Consider the following 22,693-nt stretch of genomic DNA (forward strand, 5'->3'; position numbering starts at 1 on the left):
ACTCTCAGGTATAGTATCAGGTTAAAAGTAGACAAAGTATGTGTAGTTGTCATGTTCTTTTCCATTTTGTTCTTTACTCTTTTCTAAAAAATCATCAATTTTCACATTTGCACCTTCTATTATTTTATAAGTAGAAATATTTAGATAGTTAAATGCTTTTCTCTTGTTGGAGTATCCCAAGAAGTTTCCTTCATTACTTTTTACATCAAAATCACCTTTCTTGTATTCTTTCAAGATATAAAATTTTCTTCCAAATTCTTTGAAATAATAAAAATTAGGTTTATAGCCATACCTCAATTCATAAGGTTTTTTATTTGAGCCCTTCTTCAACTAAACTTAGTTTAAGGTATGATCTATTATGTTGATTGCTTCCTTCCAGTATTTGATTGCAATTTTTTTTCTCAATCATTAGTGTTCTTGCACAATCCATAATGGATCTATTCCTTATTTCTACTATGCCATTCTTCTAAGGTGTACCAAGTACAGATACCTATCTTTTGATTCCCCTTTCATTGTGAAATTCATTGAATTCATTTGAGATGAATTCTCCTCCTCTATCTGAGCTTAGACATTTTAGTTTCTTTGTTGTTTCTTTTTCCACTCTAGCTAGATACCACTTGAATATTTGAAAGGCTTCATATTTATCCTTTAGGTATATAAATTTCATCATCATAGAATAATCATCAACAAATAAAAAAAGTACTCATGTCCACAATATCTCTCTATGCTAATTGGTTCACAAAGATCTATATGAACTAGCTTCAGAACTTCTTTGGAGTGATAGTTATTTCTTTTGAAACTTGTCTTTCCCATTTTTGAAATTTAAATTATTTCTTCACATGCTCATACAATGTTTCTTTAGACTAGGAATGCCTCTAACTCTTTTGTTCTTTCTTATGTTTAATAGGTTATCAGAATTCACATGACACAACCTTTCATACCATAACCAACTTTCCTCTAGATCTAGATAGAATATATTACCTTTTTTTATTGCTAGTCTCAACAAGATTTCCTTTCCCATTCAAAATCTTGGCCTCTCCATTCATGAATTCTACCTTGAAACCAATGTTGTTCAACCGTGCCACACTAAATAGATTTTATTTCAATCCTTCAACCCAGTAAGCATTGTCACATCTGAGTTCATCAGTTAATGAAATGCAACTATTTCTTTTTACATAACAAGGTTCCTCATTTCCAAATATGACACTCCCACCATCATAGTGTTCAAAGTGCTCAAATTTAGATTTATCACCAATCATATGGTGAGAACAACCACTATCAATAATCCATGTCTCATTTTTTCTAATATAAAAAATGAGGGACATCTTATTATTTTCATCACCTAATTCATGTTTTACAACAATGTAAACCATTTCATCTTCATCAATACGATTAGAGTCTTTAGCCATGTAACAATATTCCTTACATTTGTCCTTGTAGTCTTTGTATCTTTTGAAATATTTCTTGCCTTTAAACTTTTCATGCCTCTTCTCTTCTTTTCATCCTTTTTTTGGATACCTTACAAGAATCTAACCAATTTCTTCATAAGAAAAATATATTAGAGGTATTTTACCTTTGTACTTTTGTTTTCCTTTAGGGAATATTCTTGCAAGAAAGGCTTCAATGACTTCAAGGTCATCATCAAAATTCTCTTCATCTTCACTATCAAACTTTTTTCTTTTACATTTTCCCCCTTTCTTCTTGAGTTATAGTTTATCTTGAAATGCAAACTCAATGTTACCAGAGTTAGGAACACAATTATCAAAGTTATCTAACTCAAAGGATATCAACCTTCCCACTAGTGCATCCAATGCTATATCACTTTTAGGAACATATCTCATCTATTGAATAGCTAACACTCTAATTGCATAAACATGAAGAAGAGTTTTGAGCAACTTGGTTACCATTGTCATATCATCTATTTTTCGTGTTGAAGCTATAATTGTACTCATACTTGATTTGATTATTTCACTCTACTGTACAATGTTTTAAGCTTCTCTCATCTTCATCTGATCAAATTTACCTCTAATACTTTCGGCCTTAGATCTTCTCACACTATCATCTCCTTGATAGATATATTTCAATTTTTTCCACATTTTTGTGACCAATTGGAAATTCTTTGGCTTCATCGAATTTAGCATAATTGAGAGTAGAGGAAATATCAATCATCACTATGTTTTGATTCTTCTTTTCTATGATTTGATCCATAGAGAAAGGTCTAGCAAGTGCAACATCTTTGTTATCTAGATATTTTAGGCCTATGTCACCAATGGTTTCCAAATGAAGCTTCATGATTTTCTTCCATGCTTGGACATTATCTTTGTTCAACTTAAGAATCTGCCTACTATAAAACATCTTAATCTTTAGCTTAGGTCCTTGAAACCTTATCTACAAGCACCAAACTCTTTGATACCAATTGTTGCAAATGGAAAGAAATTAATTAGAGGGGAGAGGAGAATAATTTACTACAAAAAAAATTCCACATATCCCTTTAAGATATCAATACAATATAAAACCAATAACTTGTTATAACTCACTTAACACTGAATATATTACTATTGCTTAGTTAGCATAGAGATCTTAAGATATTAACGTGATTAGCCATCATTAAATTAGTTACAAAAATTTGAAGGAAATAACATGAATATAAGAGAGACCAAGATTTAATGTGGAACCCAATTTGGGAAAACCACCAATTGCACCTAGTTAATGTTTTTCACTCTTCTAAAGTGAGCCATATTAGGAACCAACCATGTTAAAGGTTACAAAACATATTGTTAGGTGTGACCATGTTAGAGGATTAAATTCACCTTGTTAGGAGTGGCATTGTTATAGGTCTTTAGATTCTTCAATCTAGAAATGCCACCTTGTTAGAGGATTTGTTGTTAGACTAAATAATTAATTATTTATTCTATTTACTTAAAATTATTTAGGTTAATAGATGTATTTAACATTTGTAGTGATGAGTTGTTGACAACATAGGAGTTTATTCCCTTCTAGCTTGTTCTACAAGCTTCCTTGAGGCCTTTATAAGTGGTCTCTCTCTCATTGTAAAATCATTCATTCACATAGCAATTTCAATTTTTCTATTGTAAAATATTTTCTCTTGCATTGTTCGCTTCAAGCTCTTGCTCCTTTGGTTTCTCTTCAGCAAGCTATTTGCATGCATGTGATCCTAGCACATTGTAGAGTTGGATTTCATCAACTCTTGTATGGTATCAGAGCCTCCCTATTGCTTCTTGTCTAAAGGAATTTTGTAGTAGCAATTTAGAGACAAACCCTAGTTTGTTTGTGAATTTTTCATCAATTGCGAGGAAGAGCATTTTTTTAGTATTTGTAGAAAAATGAGAAAGGGGGTTTGATATAATAGATCTAACATTTTTTGGCCTTTTTTCTTTATTTTTTTGAGGTGGAATAGTGGCGATTCAAAAAAAAAAATTATAGAGGTGATTTTCAAACAATGATATCTCCCTCATACAAACACATTTTTTTGAGCAATATTTTTTGTTTTGGGGTAGAATTTCATGATATACACATTGGTGTAGGAAGTTTGACATCACTATTCATAAATTTTTTTGCAACTTGAAAATCCTATTTTTTGCACCTTTAAAGGCTTCATTCAAACTCATATGGACACATATTTCAATACTATTTTTTTTAAAAGTGCATGATTTATTGTCTACTTTCTAGATCTACAATTAGTTTGGAGTAATATTGAGCTCCTATTTTTGGTGTTGAAGTAGAGGCTTCCATTTCCTCCTTCTCTGCATTTGGAATCCAGGTTTTTAAAAAAAAATTCCTACTTTCTATAGTTTTTTTTTTTGTGTGGTATTTGAGGTATATTATTATTAGTTGTGTGTGTTGTTGGGTGGGGGGGGGAGGGGGGGGGCATTTTATTTTCTGTAATTTAATTCAAAATAAGACCCTTCTACTTCCATCTTCTTCTCTCTCAATGGTAGATCCATCTGTGACCTATCACACACCACACAACTATTACACCTAGAAGGCACAACTAACTAGGCTTCTCATGTCAAGGGGCTTATGGTCATGTCTAGATGAGAATCAACCTGTTCTTTCACACCCTTTTGAGGTTCTTCAACATAGGAATAAAATGGATGAGGCCATGGGATTGATTGCACTGAACATCTCAACTAGTCTTATGTTTCACTTGGATGGTTTGACCACTCTGTGGACTATTTGGATGAAATTACAGTCTTTTTTTGGCATAGTGAATGTGTTTTAGGCACTTCATCTTGATGTAGAATTGACATCTTTGACACCTACAGACTTCCCCACCATTGAGGACTTCTTGATGAAGTTCATCTGTGTACACTTTGTAGGGATGTGGGAAAAATAAGACAGATGATGAGTGTATCTTTCTGATACTCTCAAAGTTTAGAGACCAATATCAAATCTTCTCTTCCACTTTCTACTCCACTATGGATGCCTTGGGTGATAGATACATGATGCCTTCATTTGAAATAGTTTTTGATTGGTTAACTTGTGAGCAGTCCAAAATCAATCAGATGGATTCAGTTTCAGGTTCACAGTCATAGACATTGCTTATCAAGGATACACATGAGCAAAAGCTGAACCAGATATTAAATCCTTCTTCTACTAGTTCATAATCTTCTAAGAAGAAGGAGAAAAAGAAGATTGAGACTCCTACATATTCCTATTGTCGAAAGGGATCTCATAATTAGGCACATTGTTTTCAAAAGAGATTTGATGGCTATGAGGAATAGATCATAGATTTGCAAGCTCTTCTTTAGAAGAGAACTATTTCTTCTCCATCCTCTTCTACCTCATAGGGATCTTCCATTCAATCTTCTTCCATATCTTCATCCTCTACATTAGATTTTGGAAAGGGTCATGCATTATAGGCTTCCATTGCATCTCCTTTAGAGGTTCCTTGGATACTAGATTCAGGTGCTTCTCACCATATGACATCTTCTCAAGGTGTCTTCTCTACTCTTAAGGCTTGTCCTATTCCTCATATTTTCATGGAGAATAACACTGCCCTACCAATCTATAGGAAAGGTTTAGTTCACATCTAGGATGGTATATTCAATGATGTATTGTATGTTCCATCTTTGTCTACCAACCTTCTCTCGATTTCTCAGATTACACATAGTGGATTAGGGAAGACAATTGAGTTCACTACTAATTCAGTCTTCATTCAAGATCATGTAATAGGAGTTCTTATTGCTACAGGGGTAGTTGATCCTTCCAGTCATTTTTACACCTTCTCACACTTTGGTCCACCAAATCTGTTGTTGGAGCCCATTACTTCTCTTTTGCATGAGCATCATGTGGTGCAGTCAAGATACTTGAACCTTTGTATTGTTCCTAAGATCCCTATTTTGACTACCACACCACATATAATTGAGGAATTTTCTCTTTGATAGGACTCTTTTTCTTCTACTCTGTCTGATCCTCTAGCTCCATTCATCGAACCTCTAGGTGCACCTGTTCTAGATTCTACAGTGGACATTCATGATAGTATCATCACACCTTTCTTGGGGATTCCCTTTTAGGATCCTCATATTTTCTCCTTTGAGCATTAGATAGGCCTTCCAATTTTCCCTCTCATTCAAGGGTTCACTTTTTTTATTCCCTTGTTTACTCCGCATTGGAGTTTCATTGGTTCGATTCTTTCTTCGTGGGCTCCATTATTTCGAGGGGGGACTTTGGCAGCTTTTCTATCTCTCATGGGGGGGCTAGTTGTATTTATGGTTTTAAGAGAGTCTCTTGAAATATTTTTAGTGGAATTTGTCCTTGGGGGGTCTTGTTGAGGCCTTCCTTCCTTCCTTCCTTCATTTTTTTAGCATGTTTTTCTACCTCTTTTTGGGGGAGGATTTTTCCCATGAAGTTTTCCCTCTTTCCCCATTTTTAGAGGTTGCATTTCTTTGCATTGTACATGGGTACATAACATGGCTTTGCTATTGGGATCCATTCTCCATTTTCTCTTAGTTTTTGTTAGCTTAAGGCATTCCCCTAAGTTGCACTTAAAGGGGGGTGTTAGAGTAATTAATTAATTAATTAATTATTATTTATTCTATTTACCTAAGTTTATTTAGGTTAATGGATGTAGTTATTAGTTGTAGTGATGAGTTGTTGAAAACATGGGAGTTTGTTACCTTCTAGCATGTTCCACCTTCTTGTGGAAGAGTGCTTAGTTGTCAACCTTATATTCTACCTCCTTCTAGCTTGTTCTACAAGCTTCCTTGAGGCCTTTATAAGAAGTCTCTCTCTCATTGTAAAATCATTCATTCACATAGCAATTCCAATTTTCCTATTGTGAAATATTTTCTCTTGCATTGTTTGCTTCAAGTGCTTGCCCATTCAGTTTCTCTTCAGCAAGCCATTTGCATGCAGATGATCTTGGTGCACTATGAAGTTGGATTTCATCAACTCCTTCATATGCAAAGTAGTTGTTAGGCTAACTCTGTTAAGAAATTTGATTCACTACTACAATTATTAGAGAGTAACAATAACTTGACCTAATTGCTAATGCAATTGACTTTTTTTATTTAGATCTTAGTTCTAGCTTGATTACTTGATCCTCCATGATAAGAATGTTCTTTGTAGCTCATTGAACTTGGATGTTCTACCCTTTAGAAATATCCTTCAAACTCAACTCCTCAAATAATCTTCTTCAATTCCACAATTCAATCTGTAACTTGACCTCATACATACATACATACATACATACATACATAAATACATACATACATACATACATATAGATGTATAAAATTCACCTTGTCATGTCAACTTAAATACTATTTTGATCAATCAAATATTAACCCTTAAGTTTTCTTGTATTAACCAATATATTTATCAATCTTCATAGACTAATAGTTAGCTAATACAGAATTGAGTACTCGATCAACACTTCGAATAACTTTGTTAACCAACCCAACTTGGTTATAACAAGAGTTCTAATGTTAACCAATCCAACTCAATTAAAATTGACCCTATGCTAACTTTCCTTTTGTAACCAAGTGAACTCGACTAATACTAGATCTACTTCATTAACAAAGTTAGCTTGATCAAAGTTGTTTCTGAACTTGGTTATTACTAAAGACTTAGCATACATAGGATATTTCCTTTGATGCTCTAATAAGCTTAGCATTTACTAATTTCTTGGTAAAGGATTGAAATTTTGTTTAACATCAAAGACAACATACAATTGCATAATTGTTTTCAATAGGTAAGTATGTATTTTTGTGAGACTTATTACTAAGATCTTATACATTAATTATAACATCTTTGAGTTATTTGTATAAATTAGTACTAAGCATTTTATGAACTAAGAGCTTACATATCATTGAATTTAATGTCTATAGGTTGACTATAATAGTGATAGACCATTATCCTTAATTATCAAATTGTATTTATCCTTCTTGACTAAGAGGAAGGTATAAAATTTAGTCAATTCAGGTATCATTATCTTTTATATATATATATATATATATATCTGTGTGTGTGTGTGTGCGTGTATCTCGATAGGTATAATTATATATGTTTGTTTGTTATATGAGATATATGAATATTATAATAATATTTATGTGAAGACAAGTCTTGCCCCTTAACCCTATCTTCTCTTAGAGTCTCCTCTAGGCCACTACTATAGCTTATTAAGGTTCTTAAACTAACCCTAACTTAGAAAAGTTACATTCCCAATCCTCCATTATTTCAACTTATCCACACCAATTTTTAACTCAACTCCATCCAATCAATACTCCTTAGATGCCTTACTAGGTCATCCACACCAAATGACCACACATGATCACAACCTGCTAAAAATGGAGAGAGAGAGGATTGTTCATAGGGCATTGGGGCCTTTTCAATAATCATCAACCAAAAATTCATAGAAATCTCTATTGATTTCAAGAAGCTTCTCTGAGCTAGTGCTAATAGGTATATGAGGAAATAGGCCTCCAAACTTGACTTTTGGCAAGATACCATTTTGGAAGACCTTTGAGATTCACTTGGTCTCACTTCTCCAACCCATTCTTATAGTGGGTTCTTTTTTTTTAGCCTAAAATTAAGGGTTTCCCAATATGCTGAAAATTCACATGGGTTTGTTTAAATCCCTAACAAAATATGTCACCAAAACTTCTCCTTTGTAATATGACTTCTCCACCCTTATATTGTTCTTTCTAACTATTTAGTTTAATACCTTACTAATAAAAGATTGGACATCATTTAACAATGATTCTATGGTCAAACAAAATCATGTGTCTTACTTAAAATATTATCATAAATTCATTTGATTTATCAATCTAGGAGTGTAAACTTGAAATAGTGACTAAAAAGTATATGCTCTAATTCAACTTTAAAGTCATTACACCTAAAGAGAAGACATTGCTAAAGGAAATCATCACTAGAAATAGAAACATCAACTTAACGTAAAGGTTAAGAGAATGTTGCAAATGGTAAGCCTATCTATGCACATATATTACAAGAAACAACTAGTGGTACCTTTACCAAGTGGCTATAGAAGCAACAAAATATTTCTACTTTAACAAAGTTTAATTCTAATTCCTACTTGGTCTCAAACTAAGTTCAACGTCCATGTGGGCCCCCATGGAAGAGTGACTGAATTGAAAAACTCAGAGACTAAGATCTAAAAGTATCATTTATTCATTCATGAAATCATAAGTACAACATGAAAATGACAAAGTTACATTAACTACTCGATAGATTAAAAAATGGATTTCCTAAACATTAAACTAAACTCAAAATAAAAAAACCCCAATTTATTTATTTACAACTATAAAACCAAGCTACTAAGAGCGAGGATCCTTTCATTTAAAGATACAAGAACTTTTTGTTATAAAAGAAACAACAACATTCAATGGAGTAGTAAAGCACATTCAAATACACAGGAATATAGGAAGACATGACTATTGGTTCTCCTCCCAATGCAACCACTGAGAGAAAGGAACCACCATTTACTACAAATAATGATGTTATTATGAATGTTGAAAGCAAGTTGCTATCTTGATGATGCCACTTTAATGTTGAGTCTCCTTTTACTAGCTAACTTATCCTTTCTTACAAGAGATTAGCGCACACAAAAACCATAACACATACCAAAGACAAAGATTCATAATAAGTTTCCCTACTTTAGCATTATCCTCATCACATGGCTACTGGAACACTACCCCATTAATGTAGAATGGAAAGAATACCACACTTCATCATGCATTGTCATATATATATATATATATATATATATATATATATATTCCTTCAATCTTAAAATTAGGAAATACACACACAAGCATAGCATACAAACATGGAAAGTTTGAATATTGTTTATGAGAACCTCATGAAATACCAATTTTTTAAAGAATAAAATCATAAACTAAATAACTATAAAATTTTCTCATCATTGCCCCCCAACTTGAGCTTTTTTTGGTCCCATAGTAAAATGTAATGTTTTTTATTTTTTTGTTATCCTATTTTCAAAAGCTATTAACTGTCCAACACCTCCCTTGGCAAGACTCCAATAAAATAATTTAGTTTCCCTATAGCTATCATATCTATTCACCTCTCCTACCATATCATAATTGTCTATTTTTTTGAATTTTCTAATAGAGTAGACATAAGCAAAGGTGGCTAAAGTGTAAGTGGAAAAAAATAAAATCTCTTACTCCTCCCAAGGAGATATACCATGGTGCACGTCTATTTTCCATGTTGAGATTAAGAGGTGAATGCAACTCCTTGTCTCTTACCCTACTAAAACTAAGCCAACACCACTAGATGCAGTTCATGGCCACATAAAACTCATCATTAGCTAACTATTCATACTCCTCAAATGTCACATTTTGGAGTGAGTAAATGTGATGTTTCCCTAAGTCTTAAAGAGCAACCCTTAACCAATGATAATAAGAGGTTCTTGGGTAATTAATTTTAGGCCTTAGATAGAGGGGAATTTTATCCTCCAATTCCCTATATATCTTGGCTTAGGATTCTCAACTAAATTCATTTTGAATCCAAGACATAAGGGATCTCAATTGGATATCCCCAATGGTCAATAAAGGATTCTAGACTCTCTTAGTTGGAACTACTAAATTATGGAGAAAATATTCAAATAGAAAATTCCTAATGGCTCTAGGAGAATTATGAAAAGCTTGGGTAAAATGAAGAGTTTCTTGCAATGATAGGGATCTATCCTACATGATGCAAGTCAACTGATAATTCAATTGTTGTCCCTTAAGGAATAGGGAATATACATGATAATGCTCATCTATAACCATACTTAATTCTTTCTTTTATTATTTCCATTGTTCTCTTTCTAAAGCTAATTGATTAGATAGCTAAAAAATAATAGATAATAGAGACATAGAACGAGACTAATTTGACATAGAGCTAACTCTTCCTTGTTTTGTTCAATGTAAAACAAGGGACTTACCATTTTTAGATCTCAACCCTTTCATAGGATCTATCCATAACACCATGGCTCTCTTAGTGTTATTGTATTGTTGTGCAATAGAAGCCAATCAATCCAATGCTTTACTCAAAATCTACTCTGCCACATGGTTAACAAAATCCAAGTTAATACTAGGTTTTTCTTCAAACAAATTTTTCTTTACTATAGAAGGTAATTTTGTTTCATCTTCTTCCACTATAAAACATTGCTCAGGAATCTAATCATTTTTTGAGTCACTACAACTATTAATTGTCTAAGGACCCTAAGAGGAAGAACCTCTTCTATGGAAACCAAAATCCTACTCTAGAGGGCTAGAGTTATCACCAATTATGATAGATTCCTTAGACATTTATTCTACAAGAAGCTATTCTTTCTTGATCTTAGGAGATTCCTCAAATATTTCATGTTGAACATTCTTAGGTTCTTCCATTTTATTGGTGGATTTAGATTTAGTGGTTAACCCTTTTGGAGATATGATTGTAGTCACATGTTACTTTAGTCCACTACTTCTCAATGGAGTTTCCTCCTTTTTCTCTATAACATTCTACTTCCTAGAAGTGTTTGTGGCTACGTGAGATGGCTCCTTTGCCTACTAGCAAGGACTAGTGGTAGTCTTTCCATGCTTATCTTTGTTTCTCTAAGGAACTCTTTTTGACATTGGAGTAGATTTTTCTACAAAGGTCTTTTCCTCATCCTTACTCTAGGTGGATCAAGAGGTAGAGAGAGAGGAATAACCTATGGGATTCCTAACCTTATATTTTTTCTTAGAGGAAGATCCTAGTTCAAGTTCTACAATAATTTTATTAATAGTTTGCTCAAGTTGAATTCTCTACCCAACTCTTCATCCTATAGGCTCCATAATTTGTTCTTTAAACCCTTGTGACAAAAAATTGTCCCATGACATTTTTGACTACTCCCTCAAATCCTTTTCAAAAATTAACTTAATTAAACAATGATGCAAAATGGATGTAGGTTTATCTTCTTGTACCAGAGTAGTCCTTTTATTCAAAATGTTGAACATGAAGCTAGGAACATTTATGGTCCAATATTCATGTCGTAGACAACTTAAAACCTTGAAATGAATGTAAAGAAAAAAAAATTGTTGTCCATTTCAAGAAAAATATTTGATAACATGGACTGCACACTACTCAAATGGATTTGGCAAAGAAATTATATGCATACCTATCTTCTTGTCAATACCAAGAGGTGGGTTTGTGTATAGGGTAAACTGTTCCCTAGCCATTACTAGATCAAAGTCTTCAAAAACCTTTTACCCTTCCTATGGAAAACTCGTAACATCCACCATCACTACCTTTGAAAATGGTGCCTTTAATTCCTTTATTGTGGCCACTCCTTCCTTCAATGTTCTTAGGAACTACAATACAACCTCTTTAGCCCAACTGGTGAACTTCTTAATATAATCAAGCCATGCTCTTGCTTTGAAGTATGGAAGACAAGCTTGATCATCCAAAAAAAAAAAATTCACTAAAGGTTCATGCTAAAGAATACCACCTCCCCTTTTTGGGTTGTCAAATTACACAAAAACGATGTTGTAGGAAGCTTAAACACGCTAAAACACAACTCGTACAAGGTTTTGAAATGGCTTTACAATAGGAAAATTTCAAAGTCCAAAAGGTTTAGGTATTTCAAAAATGGGCGGAAAATGAGCTCTTAAGCAGATCTGAGTGCAAATTAAGCATATATTGCACATTAACTACTCATAATTACATAATCACATACTCATACTAGGTAGCTTTGCATGATATGTCCAATATAAAGTAATGGTTCTTTAAAAGTTGTCACATCACAAAAGAAAAGGATGGAAAGAAGTGTGCAAAAGAAAATAAGACTTTAAAAGATTAAAATATAAATGTTTTCTTTATATATGTATAAAAAATAATATATCTTTTCCCCATCTTAATTTTGCAATTGGTCCCACAATTGTGCATGTGATAAGGCAAAGGTAAAAATATTGAAAATAAAATTTAGAAATAAATAGCTTGGGTAGTCTATGAACCTAAAATTGTGTTGATGGCAACTGTTGTCATCATCCACAAATTAAAAATGATGAACTGGATGGGTGAAAAGCCAAGAAATGATAACGTGGATTTTATTGAGGAGAAATGACTTTCATAAAGAAAGTGTTTATTACAAAAGTGAAAAGAAATTTTAAAGAGAATAACCGAAATGAGTAGAAGACTCATTTCTAGAAGCTATAGGAGAGGTATTTCCATCAGTAGAAGAGAACTACTATAGGAACTCTTCTTTACTCTATAGTTTGTTGTACAATTTCAACCTTTGACTATTGACTAGTAATTTAAATCAGATAGGATCAATAGTAGATAGTTGGACTACTCCATTTGGAAACACAACAAAAATTTCATCAAGTCCCAACCAACAAGTTAAAAAATTTCTTGGATTGTGTTGATATTTGGAATCATTAAAAAGTGCCCAATCCCCACAACAAACATTTTTTCTTTGATAAACTCATCATGCCATTATTTTAGTTGATGCAAGATGGGTTTGGTGTTATTCAATAAAAATTTATTCCATTCATCATGGCGATTTAAACTCATAATTTGGTCTTTTCTTGCAATAGTAAGTTCCATACCAAGCTCCAAAGTAGTCCTTAATGTCTTATATTCAAATTCCATAAGCATTGCAACTGACCTACCGTAGACTAGCTTAAAAGGAGTGAAACATGTTATATATTTTTAGGTCATTCTATAAGCCCAAAGAGATTTAGAAATATGTGTGGCCCAATCCTTTCTATGGAGTACTACTATTTTTGTGATAATGGCTTCAAGCTCCCTATTAGTAACCTCTACTTTTCCATTATATTATAGATGGTAGGGTGATGATTTACCATGCTAAATGATATATTCCTCCATTAAAGAAACTATCAAAATAGATGTAAACTAAGCTCCCTTATTAGATGTCAAATTCTTTGCAATGCCTTGCCAAGGGACCCAAAACCATACTGATTGAAGATTCCAAAATGGACGAGTGCAAACATGTCACAATATGACACCACCAAGATCAAGAAAACAATTCAATCCCATCAAGGCAACTGAAATGTAACCCAAGTATAAATGATCGAGGACTCAAAAATGGTTAAGTCAAATACCTCATACATTCACCTCAGTGCAACACGAAATCATTGGAAAACAATAACAACTAGTAAATACAAACATATCATAGAGCATGCCATCAGATTACCATGGTTGGGTTTATAAAGATCAAGAACAAAACACCATAACATCACATTCAAAAAACCCCTAAGCCTCTAGTAACAACCTATAATTGGTCAACAATCTAGTCAACTCCAAAAACCCCAAAACACAGATAGCATAAACAAAATAGTACAGTTCATAGTTTGGGTTTGATTTCAAAATACACAATAAAGTTTTAGTTTGTATATCAATGTATGTTTCAAGCGTATAGGATTCTCAATATTACCCTTATAATTTAACCCGATCATTTATTTCACCAATAAATATAAAGTTATTCTCATATTAAAAGTCAAATTTCCTAACAAAATAATCTAAGGATAATCTTTTTATTTTATTAAATTATAAAAATAACCATTAATGATTTTAAAATAAAATAACTATGATTTTCTTAAAATCAATAATTTTTTTTTAACATCAATAATTAAATCCTCCATAATAACTTCCAGTATCAATAAATATTATTCAAACCATATTCAAATAAATTAATTAATAATTTATTTAAATATATTACATTCATTGTTATTGTATCAATTTATAAATTATTAATAAATAGTAAAAAAAATTAATAAATTTAAAATTTATTAAAATCTAAATGAAAATTTATAATATTTAAACACTTAATCACCATACAAAATCAGATATTAAACATATTAAAAAGGACATAATAAAGTTTTTGTTTTAAAGATAATAATAAACCAAGCGATTTAATAATCGCTGGCTATAATTAAATGTAATATAGGGGCTGTTATAGAAGTCATCCTGCGTCAGTAGGTACGACTGCATACAATAGTCACCTGTTGCATAGTATTAAAGGGGGTAGGGGGTGGTTAAGCCGCCCCTCCCCAAACACTTGGTTGTTTTTCTTAAATATTTTTTTAATATAAAACTTTATTAATATTACAATTTGTTAAATATTTTCTTTTTAAAATAAAAATTATTTATTTTATAAAGTTTATAAATATGTAAAATTCATTACACTATATATATATATATATATATATATATTGTTTTCATACTTATTCTAATGAAGAAAATATTATCAACCATCCAAATTTTTAATTTAGAATTTCATCTTTAAATTCAACCCCTTCCCAATTAAATCTTATGTTCTTTAATCTAGAAAATGAGGGTTTCTAATTTCTTTTCTTTTCTTTTCCCTACGAATACATAAATCGATGACAAGAATTTAATAATTCACAATAATGAAATGTTTAAGTATTCACCATACAGAAATTTAAATTCACAATCCACAAGGAGGAAAAAGACAGGAAAGGGAAAATTGCTTAATTAAACAATGATCAAAACACAAGACCCTACCTGAACCTGATGCTAATACGCAACCACTTGAGTATTGTGAGAGAATTCGCTTCTAGCCAAAACTTCTCTCTGAAACTTTCCCAGAAATTCCCTTCCAAAATTTGCTTCCAAATTTGCTCTCCAAATTTGTGTCCAAAAATTCCTCTCACCAATAATGAACCTTGTAATTGAGATAAAGAGTGCTTTGCTTAAATCGGGGCACTAATTGTGCGCGAACTGCTTGCTCACAACCCTTAATTCCATATTAACTTTTTATTTATCTATTTTTTAATCTTGCATTAATATTTCCATGCATGTTAAAAGAATTATTAAATAACTTTATTAAATTTCCACTTGACTTCTTTTTAATTAATTAATTAAGTTTTAAATTCATGCACACATTGTGCAATTAAATTATCTTTATTAATTTCAGTTATTTTATCTTTTAATTAATTTCTTTTATTTTCAACTCATGCATGCATCATGTGGTCTAGAATATTTTTAATAATTTAATATCCTTTTACTTGTTAATTTATTTTTGAAACTTAATTTGATAAATATTTATTAATTTAAATAACAATAATATTTATCATTTATTTAAAAATGAACTCTAAATATATTATTATTAATTTTAATAAATATTATCATGTTCTAAATTTATTCTATAACTTTTATCATCAAATTAAATTCTTTTTATTTAATTAATTTCTCAATTAATTAAAAATAATTAAATATTGAAATATCATAATAATTTTCCATTAAATTAAATCATTAATTTAATCTTTTAATTAGACTTAATTAATAGAAAATCATCAAGGACTCATAAAACAACATACGAAAACCCATCATAGAAGAACACATACAAAATCAAGCTAAAGGGTTATAATCATGAATTAACATCATTTGATGCATTCAAAGGTACTCAACTTTGATACTTGTCCTAATTATCAATTAGGACAAATGGTTTAAGGGTTTAGGATTTGAACTCGAGAATCTATCTCCCCTCTCTTACCATTGAGATAATGCGATAGGGTACACTCATCCTCGCAATTCAAAAAATTCAATACCTGATACCTGCAACTTGCATAAAATTAATACATGTACATACACAATATATATAAAGCTAAATAGGCAATGGTAAGAAGTGGTGCATTGTGTAGATCCCGACTAGTAGGTGACTATGACTCCCTTCCTTAACCACATTAGAAACACCATACAAAAAGAAAAAAATCTTTCACACCATACACATGCAAGTATGGGGTAAGTATCCATAAGAAAACACATAGGATACTAAACCATCTAACTAATCATCATCAATAACTAAAAAAATTGTGATAATCATCATGCATACATGAACTATAGAGTACACGTAATCTCATTATTTAATCAACTGAATGTAAAACAATATCTAATAATCTCATGATAATGCCACTAAACATCAAGCATAAAACTGGCCTAAAAGAGTTTGGCAATGAAAGCAAAATGTGAACTAGGTGCAGACACTACATTACTATGGACACCAAACCATGTAAAGATAGATTTATATAAGAACTTGGAAACATTTGTATCCCTTTAGTGTTTCATTAGTTTGGCCTCTGCTCACTTGGTTACATAAATACTACAAACTAAAATATAGGATTTCACTTGTGAAGTGGGTTCAATAGGACCTACAAAGTCAATCCCCCATTCATCAAAGGTTGTAATGACAATAGAATGCTAAAGGGGCATTTCATCTAATTTAGTGGGTCTCCCCTGACACTTATCATGTTTATTTTTGTATCTAGTTGGTCAATGGTATCTAGTACTCAATATTTTAGAAGTTGTCTGCTTGGCTGCAAAATGACCTCCACAGGGCTCATCATGGAATTCCATTAGGATATCATATGTTTCATCTTACCTTATGCACTGACACATTACTTGATCAGGACCAATATAAAACATAAATCCTAAAATCCAAGAATAGTTAAAGTTCGTTTTAGCTAATAACTTCCTTTTCTTAGTAGAGAAGTGAATTGGTGTCTTTCTTGTGGATAAGTAATTAGCAATATTTGCATACCATGTATTTTGTGCTCACAAAAAAAAAAAATTTCATATGGAAAACTATCATCAATGCTAATAAGATTATTAGTGGCATGCAACCGAGAAAAAAGTTAGTTATCACATTGGCCTTGCCATGCTTATCTACAATCGTTATGTGAAATTCTTGCATAAGTAACAACCAGTGAGCCAATCTTCCAGATATTGTAGGCTTATTCATCAAGTACTTTATTTTAAAGTGGTCAATATGAAAAAATATTTTATATCTCCTAATATAGTGTTGGCATTTATTCACTGCATAGATAGCTGCAAGTAGCTCCTATCAAAGACTATGTATTTGAACTATGCACCTTGCAAATTTTTACTAATGAAATAAATAGCATGTTCAACTAAGTCTACCTTCTGACCTAGCATTGCACCTATAGCATAGTTTGAGGCATCTGTATCAATGTGGAAAGGTAGTCCCCAATTTGGCGCCCTTAAAGCTAGTGTTATAGTGAGAAATTTTTTAAGCTACATGAAAGATGTAGTATACTCAAAGTCCTAGGAAAATTCAAAATCCTTTTTTAACAAGTTATAAAGGGTTGTTGCAAGTTCACTAAAATTCTTGATGAATCTTCTATAATATCTAACTGTTGCAAATATTAGGACTAACAAGGTTACTGAGAGGGGAGGGGTGAATCAGTAAACTTTAAAATTTAAACCAATTCAGCATAATAACAAATTCACCATTCATTCATCTACTTTACTGTATGCATGAAAAGATTAACACACTGATTTGGTGACCAAGAAACCTTTCAATTTGAAAGTAAAACTGGGGTGGCAATGATGCCCACAAAACTTCAATACTGTAGTATAAAGTTGGCCGGTTAAGGCTTACAATGATCACTTTTGGTGATCTACCCTGTTAGGAGCAAATAGGACTGCTAGATCCACCTTGTTAGAGGATTTAAAAACATACCATGAAGTATGCACTTTGTTAGGAGATTTACAAAAGACTGTTAAGTCTACCTTGTTAAATGATCTGCAAAACTGATTCACCTATTAGGATGAAGCAGTGGATCTGCTTGCAACTGGTTTGCTGATTAGACCTTATGTACTGATCACTTGATGTGATGGATATATCTTTGTTGCTCCTTGATAACCTTGTTGAATACTCCACTGCTGATTCTCTTTCAATTCGCTCTTACTTTACTGTTAGTTTCTTCATTCTTTCTATATTGTAAATGGCACAATACATTACATATATACCATTCCAATATTTACAACAACAAGGTCGGCCAAACACAAGTGGACAAAACATTACTAAGTCTGCTAGATAGTAGAAAACTCAGGTTCCTCAAACTCACTCCGTGACCTTCTGACACTCGGCATCCACTACATTACACGGCATCGTCATGCACTCGGTAGAGGTAGGGGATCAGTCCATACTAATCACTGTGAGTAGCTTGGAGCTTGGTAACCACTGGTGACTCAGTAAACATTGTGTCACTCGGTAGAAACTAACTCCTTCAATTCACTTGGTAAGCACTGAATACTTTGTTTAGCTTTCTGTCTTGGTAATTATTGAAACCTTCATTTACCTCCCTGACTCAGTAAATACTAAATCCTTCATTTACCTTCCTAACTCAGTAAACACTAAATCCTTTGTTTACCTTTCTGACTTGGTAAACATTAAAACCTTCATTTACCTTTCTGACTTGGTAAAAACTAAAACCTTCGTTTACCTTTCTAACTTGGTAAACACTAAAACCTTCATTTACCTTCCTGACTTGGTAAACACTGCTGAACATACTTGGTAACCAACGAATGCTCTGTATGAACTGTAAACTAAGCAATGAACTCGGTAAGCATTCAGAATCAAATAAGTGTTGTAACTAATGAAAAATGTATCATTATTCCAAAAATCTCCCCCTTTGGCATTAGTGACAAAAACACTTATGAGCCAAAATTTATATACAAGATCTGACAAAACTGATTTGATTCTGCTATGCTGAATATACATGGGCTACCTTACATATAACTCCCAAAAACAATATACACAAGGTTTTTACATGAGTTATATGACTTTATTCTTTATTACTTTATTGCCTTCTCCCCTTTTGTGTCTGATTTTCCTCTATATATTACTTTCTCCCCCTTTTTGACAATAATGCCAAAGAATAAAGAGTGTATTTACTTGGAGACACCAAAATCTGTGATAAACTTAGAATGTACCTGAAGAATTAGTTGCAGAGTTTTATCCCAATTGTCTTGTAGGATTTTACATGTGGAGAGAGCTATTTGAACTTCTACAGAAAGTTCAATTGCATGGTCTACAACAGAGAAGTTATTGTCATGGATCAATGTTTTTGAATATGCAATGTGCTTCTACATTGTGTTCATGAAAGGAAGGATCATATTTTGGATGTCAATCAGAGTAGACCTGATCCTTGCTTCCTCTCTCAGCAATTCTGCCTGTTTCTCTGACAAAAATTTGATTCTCAGATGATGGGATGAACTTGCATTGTGGTCAGATTGCAGCATTTGGGCACTGACCTTTATATCCTCATCAATTTTATTCAACTTTTCTTTTATTTCCTTTGTATACTCAGTAACATCACAAAGTTTTGCAAAAAGTGAGTTTACATTATTAAAAGAATTTTCAATGTTAGAAAAAATTGAGGTGAATTCAACCTAATTTATTGCTAAGTGCTGAGCAATGTGTTGAAGCACCTTATTTTCAAATTTCCTTCCTACTTTCTCTATTAACTTTTCTTGTCCTAAGATATCCTCATTAAATTTATTCATCGCTTCTTCTAGCTGTAACAAAATGTGTTGGGATGAATCCACATCAACACTTATAGCCTTAGTTATTATGTTCTTAGCACTCTCAATGATGTTGAATTCTCTGTCCCTTTCATTCCTTAGGTGCATTTGCTGTGCCTTTTTCTCTAGATGCTAAATAGCCAATCTCAGTTCATTAACTATATCAGATTCTAGATTTATCTGTGGAATGACAATTTCTTTATCCAAATCTATATCACTATCTGTAAGCAGTAGTCTCAAGGGTGTCTTTGGTTTATCTATAGTACTTACCTCCTTTCCTTTTGAAGTAGATACAATGGTCGATGCTGCATGACTAGCAGTCAAAACTAGAATGGGACCAACTAAAGGTAAACTAAGAGAAGTGCTGGCTGTATCAAAACTTGATATACTTCCCAAAAGTGATGTGCTAGTCAAAAATGTTGTACATACTGGTATATTTACAATTGGAGAACTGACTAGAGAAAAAATTGGGGCCAATGTGGCTGAGGAAGACAAAATTGATATGAAACTTGGAAGACTTACTGTACAAGCTGTAGGTGGAAGAGATACACTCAGTGAAGTGACTACTGTAGCGGATGAATCAGTGGTTGATGATGTTCTTGGAGGCTCGATAACTAAAGAAGTGACTGCTAGCTCGGTAGATGAAGTGCTTGGCACTTGCATTGTAGAAACCTAGAGCTGAGAGGAGACAGCTCGAGATTGATCAATTGATGAGGCTATTGAGCTCACAATCTTACCAGTAGAGGCTGCTTCTTCCTTCATTTCTCTTTCAGCTTCTTCCTCAATTTCTAACATTAATGATTGGAGGCCTTCTAGAATGTCTTCAATGTCATCACCATCATCATCATCATCATTATCATCACTGTTGTCATTGTCCATGATTTCAACAGTATCCTCACTGGGTTTGTGTAGATGATAGATATTTTTCCACATGTTTGTTGCATCATTTACTACATGCTCAATTTCTTTGACAAGTATCAAACAAGTGTGGAATCTAATCATCATATTACCTTCATGATCTTTGAGTGATTTCTTCACTTTAGCATTAGAGAGACTTGGCAGGAGATTCCTTAGGGTCTGCTCATAAATGTCTTTGACAGTCTTGGTAGTAGCTTCCCATCTTGGTTGCAATCTTTCCAATAGCTCTTTGGAGATCTGAGAGGCTATCTGGTCTAGGGAGTATTTCCATTTACCCATTTTGTTCAGTACCAGATCCTCAATCTGCATTTTCTCCTGTTCTGTTCTGGTTTCAAACTTTAATGCTTTGAAGTTTGTGAAGCTACCTCCTTCATCTAATTGCTTTAGTCTTGCTTCAAAGGTGAGTGGAGGCTTAACAAATACAGGTTCCTTCTTTCCCTGTCTTGTTCTTCTGGAGAATACTGCAGTGGTTTGCTTTCTAGGTTTGGTGATAGTCACCTTACCTTTCTTTCGTTGAGGCTCTTCTTCTTCTTCTTCATTTTCTTCATCTTCTACTCTCCCTTTTGTTATCATGAGAGGTCTAGTATCAGCTTTTAGCTTTTCTATCTTTCTCCTGCCTTTAGAGATTGCTTGAGGAAGCTTGATTTCAAGCTCTATTCTAACCTTTTCCTCTTCATAGGTTCCAAATGCAAGCAACTTGGGATCCACTAGTTCATTTACTAGTGCCTCAATGATATCTCTGGCGTCATCAATATTTAGCTCATAGGGAAATGGTTTTACCCATGCCACTTGGGGTTTGACTGCCTGGATGTAGACTCTATCACAGTTAACCATGAAACAGACATCATCCTTATACTCTTCAACAAGTTTCAGAGGTATCCTGAACCTGTTGTTCATCCTTTCCTTGAAATATTCAAAATAATTATCCATTACCTTACCGAAATTCATACCCATTTCTGCTATGAATTCATTTATTTGATACAAAATTGGAGTATCTTTCCTCCATATGACTACACCCTTAGATGGAAAGAATTTTTGTACATAGAAAAATAAACAAACTAGCAAAGAACCAAATTTACAAGTTTTTGTCTTTGCAGTCCTTATGCTATCCATGTTTTTATTCAATTGTTTTAATAGCACATCAACTAGGTCAAACTCCATATTTTTCTTTACAATCTTATATGCCAAATCTACAGCCTCACAGGGTACACTATTCAGCCTGTTGGAACTATACAGTTTGTATGCAATAACAAAAATACCAAATTTCAGTTCTATATCTGAAACATTGTTGAGCTTTAAACCTCTGCCATCCCATTCGGCTTGGGTTAATTTCTGAAGTTCATCTTGACCTAGGGTTTTGGTGGTTTTGGCTTTGGTCAACATTGGTAAACCCGTGATCTTAAGGATCATCTTCTTTGTTATGAGGATCGGTTTTTCTAACCACAATTGTCCATTATGCACACGGCTTAAGATATACCTCACCCATTTCACTTGGAAACTTCTTGGTAGATGCGGGATATGGGTTAAACTTTTGGTTTCCAAATGTTTAAACTCAGGTTTTAGGGTTCCATCCATGCATAACTCGGCTAGGGTACTATCCATATCTAGTGTCCCTATTTCTTGCACAGTACACTTGAAATGAGTACGAATATGATTGATAAGAAGTACCTTTGGAGGGATCTGCGATTGAGCTCCATGCGGGTCGAGTGATTCAGTGATGGCAGGAACAATTTTGAAATTGGGCGCCTCCCATTCGACTCCCTTCACAAGAATTTCAGAACCTCTTTTCGCCTTACTACCACTGGTGCTTGCAGATGCCATTGCTGCTCGATGATAGAACAATTTTGTAACACAAATTCTTTGTTGAAAAATTGCCTCATGTCACTTGAACTTGCTTGGATGTATTTGAAAATATATTTTCTCTGTGAACTCTGAATTCATGGTGAAGAATGAG

The sequence above is a fragment of the Cupressus sempervirens genome, chromosome 2 (assembly GCF_028749045.1).
Source record: "Cupressus sempervirens isolate cs-2001-9-10 chromosome 2, ASM2874904v1, whole genome shotgun sequence".
NCBI classification, from domain to species: Eukaryota; Viridiplantae; Streptophyta; class Pinopsida; order Cupressales; family Cupressaceae; genus Cupressus; species Cupressus sempervirens.